The sequence below is a fragment of the Oncorhynchus mykiss genome, chromosome 10, assembly GCF_057628025.1.
Source record: "Oncorhynchus mykiss isolate SJ-2025 chromosome 10, ASM5762802v1, whole genome shotgun sequence".
Taxonomy (NCBI): domain Eukaryota; kingdom Metazoa; phylum Chordata; class Actinopteri; order Salmoniformes; family Salmonidae; genus Oncorhynchus; species Oncorhynchus mykiss.
In genome coordinates, this window is record NC_143031.1 from 74,712,501 (window position 1) to 74,720,000 (window position 7,500).

The 7,500-nt window shown below is 39.3% G+C and overlaps 2 protein-coding genes across 2 annotated transcripts in view; both read left to right on the forward strand.

The window, feature by feature from the left end:
* The window catches only part of LOC118936752 (uncharacterized), an 8,371-nt gene extending 7,718 nt beyond the window's left edge, over positions 1–653 (forward strand). The window contains exon 6 of the mRNA XM_090187901.1: positions 1–653. This exon is cut by the window's left edge and continues 2,516 nt beyond it. The gene's annotated coding sequence lies outside the window, so the exon portion shown is untranslated.
* Positions 654–5,132: 4,479 nt separating this feature from the next.
* The window catches only part of LOC110534777 (ecto-ADP-ribosyltransferase 5), a 13,470-nt gene continuing 11,102 nt past the window's right edge, over positions 5,133–7,500 (forward strand). Inside the window, exon 1 of the mRNA XM_090187904.1 lies at positions 5,133–7,500. This exon is cut by the window's right edge and continues 824 nt beyond it. The gene's annotated coding sequence lies outside the window, so the exon portion shown is untranslated.

Below are 7,500 nucleotides of genomic sequence, written 5' to 3' on the forward strand. Positions count from 1 at the left end.
AAGTGATGATGTCTAGTAGTTTTCATGTTGATGGTCATACTGAATGGTTAAGTGATGATGTCTAGTAGTTATCATGTTGATGGTTGGAAACTGAATGGTTAAGTGATAATTCCACCTAGTAGATAAAGTGAGAGATCCACTCACCATCGAGGTAAAATAGTGGTATTATAGATATGTCAATGGCTCTTTCTCAGTGAGTCCTTCCTTTATTCTTCCTCTGCTCCTCAAAACACTTTGGATAATATGGTCCAAGAGGAGTGACCTTGGACCTTCTCCTCTAATAAGGTTGAAAGGAGGAGAGGAGATAGGAGGAGAGGAATCTAGGAAAGACTAATTGATATAGAGCCTAAGTGTCAGATAGACATAGAGGGGGAAGAAGAAAAGTAAGAGAATAAAAACAAAAAAACAAAAACATTGAATTGTTTTAGATTTAGAGGATCGTATGTAGACATTCAATATGTAAAATGCTTGTATTAATAGTTGGTATTAGTATGTAAGTCTCTCTGGACAAGGGCTTCAGCTAATTGACAAAAATGTAACATTTTATGTAATTTGCCATAGGCTTATCCTTTTTTTTGCATATTACATTATTAGCATAAAAGGCTTTAATGTTAACAACAAAGTAAAGTAATAAACAATGTTCTTTAACCAGCTTCCTGATGGAATGTGATTGAATTGTTAAAACAGTGTCATTTACAGTTGGACACACACAGAAAGCAGAACAGTACTGAGAGGGCACACCCAAATGAATGCATGAGCACACACACAAGTCTGAAGTTCCCTTTTTACAACCTCTGAGAAAGATGCAAACATGGATTCAAAGGTCATAATAGTTTATAATGGAGGAAACCATCTTGTCCATGAGAGTCTCAGCTTTCAATAGAGTGGTTATACTAGTTTATAATGAAGGAAACCATCTTGTCCATGAGAGTCTCAGCTTTCAATAGAGTGGTTATAATAGTTTATAATGAAGGAAACCATCTTGTCCATGAGAGTCTCAGCTTTCAATAGAGTGGTTATAATAGTTTATAATGAAGGAAACCATCTTGTCCATGAGAGTCTCAGCTTTCAATAGAGTGGTTATACTAGTTTATAATGGAGGAAACCATCTTGTCCATGAGAGTCTCAGCTTTCAATAGAGTGGTTCTAATAGTTTATAATGGAGGAAACTATCGTGTTCTTTAGAGAGTCTCAGCTTTCAATAGAGTGGTTCTAATAGTTTATAATGGAGGAAACTATCGTGTTCTTTAGAGAGTCTCAGCTTTCAATAGAGTGGTTCTAATAGTTTATAATGGAGGAAACTATCGTGTTCTTTAGAGAGTCTCAGCTTTCAATAGAGTGGTTCTAATAGTTTATAATGGAGGAAACCATCGTGTTCTTTAGAGAGTCTCAGCTTTCAATAGAGTGGTTCTAATAGTTTATAATGGAGGAAACTATCGTGTTCTTTAGAGAGTCTCAGCTTTCAATAGAGTGGTTATACTAGTTTATAATGGAGGAAACTATCGTGTTCTTTAGAGAGTCTCAGCTTTCAATAGAGTGGTTCTAATAGTTTATAATGGAGGAAACCATCGTGTTCTTTAGAGAGTCTCAGCTTTCAATAGAGTGGTTATAATAGTTTATAGTTGTTATTTTGAGAAGGGCGGGTTATTTTTGGGGTGTCTCATGGTCTGACAAAGCTCTGCCACCTTTCACCGGAGATATGGAAGTGTGATATTGGAGGATGAGGTGGATTGAATCACACATCTCTAGTTTAAACGGACAGATTTTGCTGGGTATTTCTTAATTATGTTAATTCGATCAAGCTTCCTGCTTGAATGTGATTGGATCATTAAAACAGTGTGACCTGCAGTTGGACACACACACACACACACACACACACACACACACACACACACACACACACACACACACACACACACACACACACACACATATATACAAAGTTCCCCATTTAAACTAATGAGAAAGATGCAAGGATAGATTTCCCACACACACTTCTGAATATGGCATCAGGCCATTGGTGATGTATGTGATGAAATAGGTTGCTGGTCACAGAGTACAAGACATAACGTGACCTCTGTTTAATAGCTGGGGTGTCAAAGCCTCAGTAATGCTATGTGATCTATGTGCAAATTCACTGAGTCCAATCTTTTATCTGCTAAAATATATGATCACTTAAATTCTATCTTGAATCATACTGAATGTTTCAAACGGATGTGCAAGGTGGGACACAACATGTTTCTATTAAAACAGTGCGACTTGGACAAACACAGAGGGCAGAACACACACGCAGAACAGACACACACACACACACACACACACACACACACACACACACACACACACACACACACACACACACACACACACACACACACACACACACACACACACACACACACACAAAACACTTTAATATTGAAAGGTGATAATGACTCACAACCTTCACTTAACAAGAGACAAAGTGTAGGTTACCAATGGCAACACCAAGCACCAGTGGACCTGCCTGCTACATATCCACACACTCATCATGGTGTATATCTGCTGTTGTGTCTCTTCCTGGAGGTTGCTGTCTGTTCAAACCACCGGTTAAGGTGTGAAGTTCTCCCTACACATGTAACACTGTAGGTTCTCAGACACAACAGACTGATAAACTAAAGCAGCTGTTTAACAGGATATACAACATAATATACTGTCTGTTGTACTGTGTGCAGATACATAAAGTACCAAAGTATATTTTAAGGGGGTAATAAGAATGAGCCTTTATATGGAGCAGTCTGTTGAGATTTATGCTAATGTTGACAGGAAGAGGAGTGGACAGGATACTGTGAACTGGAGCATAGATAAAAAACCTAAAGCTGAGGAACTGGTAAGTACACCGTAGTCATGGAGACACACACATGGAAGTGTAAGCCTATAGTTATTATTCTTCCAATGCCACACAAACAATTTAGTTTATGTTAATGTGATGAGGTTGGCTGATGCTCCATGCCCCAAGGCTTCAAAATTCAACTGAGTAAAATAAACTGTAACAAACAGATGATTAATATTCAAAAACAGAATACAATGTGTCTTCCAAATGAAGGTACCTTACTTCACAAAGGAAAATTGTTAAAATGACATACTTGTGGAAATGAATACATGAAATGTTAAGTACTACATCTCCTAAATGAAACGTTGTTCCTTTAAGACGAGAATTTAAATGATCTGAAATGTTCGAGGCTCTGTATTTTAGGATGTTTACTAACTGCTGAAACATTCATTATCATGTTCATAAAGTTCTATGTAACTCGCTACTGTGTATTTCCAACCTGGTCTCAGAGCATTTTGTATTTTCCTGTATGTAAATCTGAGACACCCATTTAGTATGATATGTTTCTTTTCATATGGTATGTATCAGTTTGTGGATGCCCATCATCCATTTTGTATAATATGTTATGAATTACAATGTGTCTGATATGTTAACAATTACAATATGTCTGATATGTTACGAATTTGCTGAACTTACAAAATGTTGTGAATTTGCTAAAAATATGATATGGCATGAATTCTACTTACTTTAACTAAATGGAAAACGGTGGCAAGGCTAGGGGTTAACTGTAACTGGCCACTATATTTCCTGTTAATGTGAGAAGCTGTATCTTTAACAACTACAAGTCCCTCTCAACAGGAAGAGAGATGGGGTGAGAAAACATCACTTTAAATACAGCTATTCTTCCTCCATTTACAGATGAAACAACAGAGATGCTTCATACTTTGGGATCATTTGGGGTGAATCCTATCTTCCACTTAAGTCAAATTTAGACAGTGTTTTAACCCTGTAGGTTCTGGTATTAACTACGATATCTGACTGTTATTAACCCTGTAGGTTCTGGTATTAACTACGATATCTGACTGTTATTAACCCTGTAGGTACTGGTATTAACCATGATATCTGACTGTTATTAACTCTGTAGGTACTGGTATTAACCATGATATCTGACTGTTATTAACCCTGTAGGTACTGGTATTAACCATGATATCTGACTGTTATTAACTCTGTAGGTACTGGTATTAACCATGATATCTGACTGTGTTTAACCCTGTAGGTTCTGGTATTAACCATGATATCTGACTGTTATTAACCCTGTAGGTACTGGTATTAACCATTAACCACTGTTTTTAACCCTGTAGGTACTGGTATTAACCATGATATCTGACTGTTATTAACTCTGTAGGTACTGGTATTAACCATGATATCTGACTGTTATTAACCCTGTAGGTTCTGGTATTAACCATGATATCTGACTGTTGTTAAACCTGTAGATACTGGTATTAACCATGATATCTGACTGTTATTAACCCTGTAGGTTCTGGTATTAACCATTAACCACTGTTGTTAACCCTGTAGGTACTGGTATTAACCATGATATCTGACTGTTTTAACCCTGTAGGTACTGGTATTAACCATGATATCTGACTGTTGTTAACCCTGTAGGTACTGATATTAACCATGATATCTGACTGTCTTTAACCCTGTAGGTACTGGTATTAACCATGATATCTGACTGTTTTAACCCTGTAGGTTCTGGTATTAACCATGATATCTGACTGTTATTAACCCTGTAGGTACTGGTATTAACCATTAACCACTGTTGTTAACCCTGTAGGTACTGGTATTAACCATGCTATCTGACTGTTGTTAACCCTGTAGGTACTGATATTAACCATGATATCTGACTGTCTTTAACCCTGTAGGTTCTGGTATTAACCATGATACCTGACTGTTTTTAACCCTGTAGGTACTGGTATTAACCATGATATCTGACTGTCTTTAACCCTGTAGGTACTGGTATTAACCATGATATCTGACTGTTTTTAACCCTGTAGGTACTGGTATTAACCATGATATCTGACTGTCTTTAACCCTGTAGGTACTGGTATTAACCATGATATCTGACTGTTTTTAACCCTGTAGGTACTGGTATTAACCATGATATCTGACTGTTATTAACCCTGTAGGTACTGGTATTAACCATTAACCACTGTTTTTAACCCTGTAGGTACTGGTATTAACCATGCTATCTGACTGTTGTTAACCCTGTAGGTACTGGTTTTAACCATGATATCTGACTGTTGTTAACCCTGTAGGTTCTGGTATTAACCATGATATCTGACTGTTTTAACCCTGTAGGTACAGGTATTAACCATGATATCTGACTGTTTTAACCCTGTAGGTACTGGTATTAACCATGATATCTGACTGTTTTAACCCTGTAGGTACTGGTATTAACCATTAACCACTGTTTTTAACCCTGTAGGTACTGGTATTAACCATGATATCTGACTGTTTTAACCCTGTAGGTACTGGTATTAACCATGATATCTGACTGTTTTAACCCTGTATGTACTGGTATTAACCATTAACCACTGTTTTTAACCCTGTAGGTACAGGTATTAACCATGATATCTGACTGTTTTTAACCCTGTAGGTACTGGTATTAACCATGATATCTGACTGTTTTTAACCCTGTAGGTACTGGTATTAAACATGATATCTGACTGTCTTTAACCCTGTAGGTACTGGTATTAACCATGATATCTGACTGTTTTTAACCCTGTAGGTACTGGTATTAACCATGATATCTGACTGTTTTAACCCTGTAGGTACTGGTATTAACCATGATATCTGACTGTTTTTAACCCTGTAGGTACTGGTACACAAAGACCAGAGTCCTCTAAAGATATGTCATGTGACTGGAAGCTCAACTGGATTTGTGAGAAAAGAAATGTAATGTGAACATGACAACATACTGTAACATATACAGTAGCCTACAGTGCACATAACTTCCTCCTTAATTTCTCTCTCTCTCTCTCTCTCTCTCTCTCTCTCTCTCTCTCTCTCTCTCTCTCTCTCTCTCTCTCTCTCTCTCTCTCTCTCTCTGCACTGATGTAGATCTGTATCTACAGTATCTGCACTGACATAGATATCCACAATCCTCTCCTCCATCTCACCTCTGATAAACTTTACCTTCTTGTTCATATCTGTCTCAGCATAGATGACCTTTGACATCTTTAAAAATGCCTTCGTCTTTCTTTCTATGTATGTCTACTATACATTAATTCTCTTATTCTAGAATTAATGTGGTCGTCTTCCAACATGGCTGCCCGGAGGCGTCGTACATCAACTGCAGGCCCTCTATACGTTAAGTCTCTGCTTCTAGTGATATCTCTGTCTCTGAGTCATGTGTGTGTCTCTGTCTGTGTGACTAATGTAGGTGTTAACTCTAGCGAAGTATGAACAAAATGACTCAGGTAGTGGTGGCCATGCTAATACAAAAAACAGAAGAAGTTTGCATACTTGTGTATATGTGTGCGTGTGTGTGAGAGAGATTGTTTCAGTGGTTATTGTTAAACCATTTTCTGAAGCACAATATAAATCATGCCACGTCTCTACATGGTCACCTTGTCCAAAGTATATCTCAACACAGTCCTCCTGTCCAGGGAACAGTGATGATGGACAGAACACTATCATACCTGGAAGATATAAGATACAGGAACAGAGTCAAAGGTGGCCCTCTGGTGGATGCAATACTAACTACAGGTACAGCTGTAGTGTTGGTGACAGAGACCTGGGTGGATGTAGTACTAACTACAGGTACAGCTGTAGTGTTGGTGACAGAGACCTGGGTGGATGTAGTACTAACTACAGGTACAGCTGTAGTGTTGGTGACAGAGACCTGGGTGGATGTAGTACTAACTACAGGTACAGCTGTAATGTTGGTGACAGACCTGGGTGGATATAGTACTAACTACAGGTACAACTGTAGTGTTGGTGACAGAGACCTGGGTGGATGTAGTACTAACTACAGGTACAGCTGTAGTGTTGGTGACAGAGACCTGGGTGGATGTAGTACTAACTACAGGTACAGCTGTAGTGTTGGTGACAGAGACCTGGGTGGATGTAGTACTAAGTACAGGTACAGCTGTAATGTTGGTGACAGAGTCCTGGATGGATGTAGTGCTAACTACAGGTACAGCTGTAGTGTTGGTAACAGAGACCTGGGTGGATGTAGTACTAACTACAGGTACAGCTGTAGTGTTGGTGACAGACACCTGGGCTGCAGAGTTCCCAACCACCCCCACCGAGTCCTTCACTGAGCCCAGACACACACCCACGTTGCCTGCCCTGTCCACTACCACAGCTCTACCTTCTTTGAACAACAGTTGGCGCTGTAGGCTACCCGGGTCACGTTCTTGTCCCTGGGGCCCACCACCGTAGAAGTTTTCAGGGTCTCATTGCCCTGGCATATTGTGACTTGGTCGATGCCCTTCCCGTTGCTACCATCGGTGAGGTTGGCAGATGCTGCCAGTAAGAGGCACTACAGTCATCCGGGCAGTTGGACGAGACACTGATGACCCCGCACTGGGGGGGAGACAGTGGAAGAGGGAGTGAATGAGTAAGAGAGTGAGAGAGTGAGAGAAAGAGAAGAGCATAGTCAGACATCAGAGGTAGTGGTG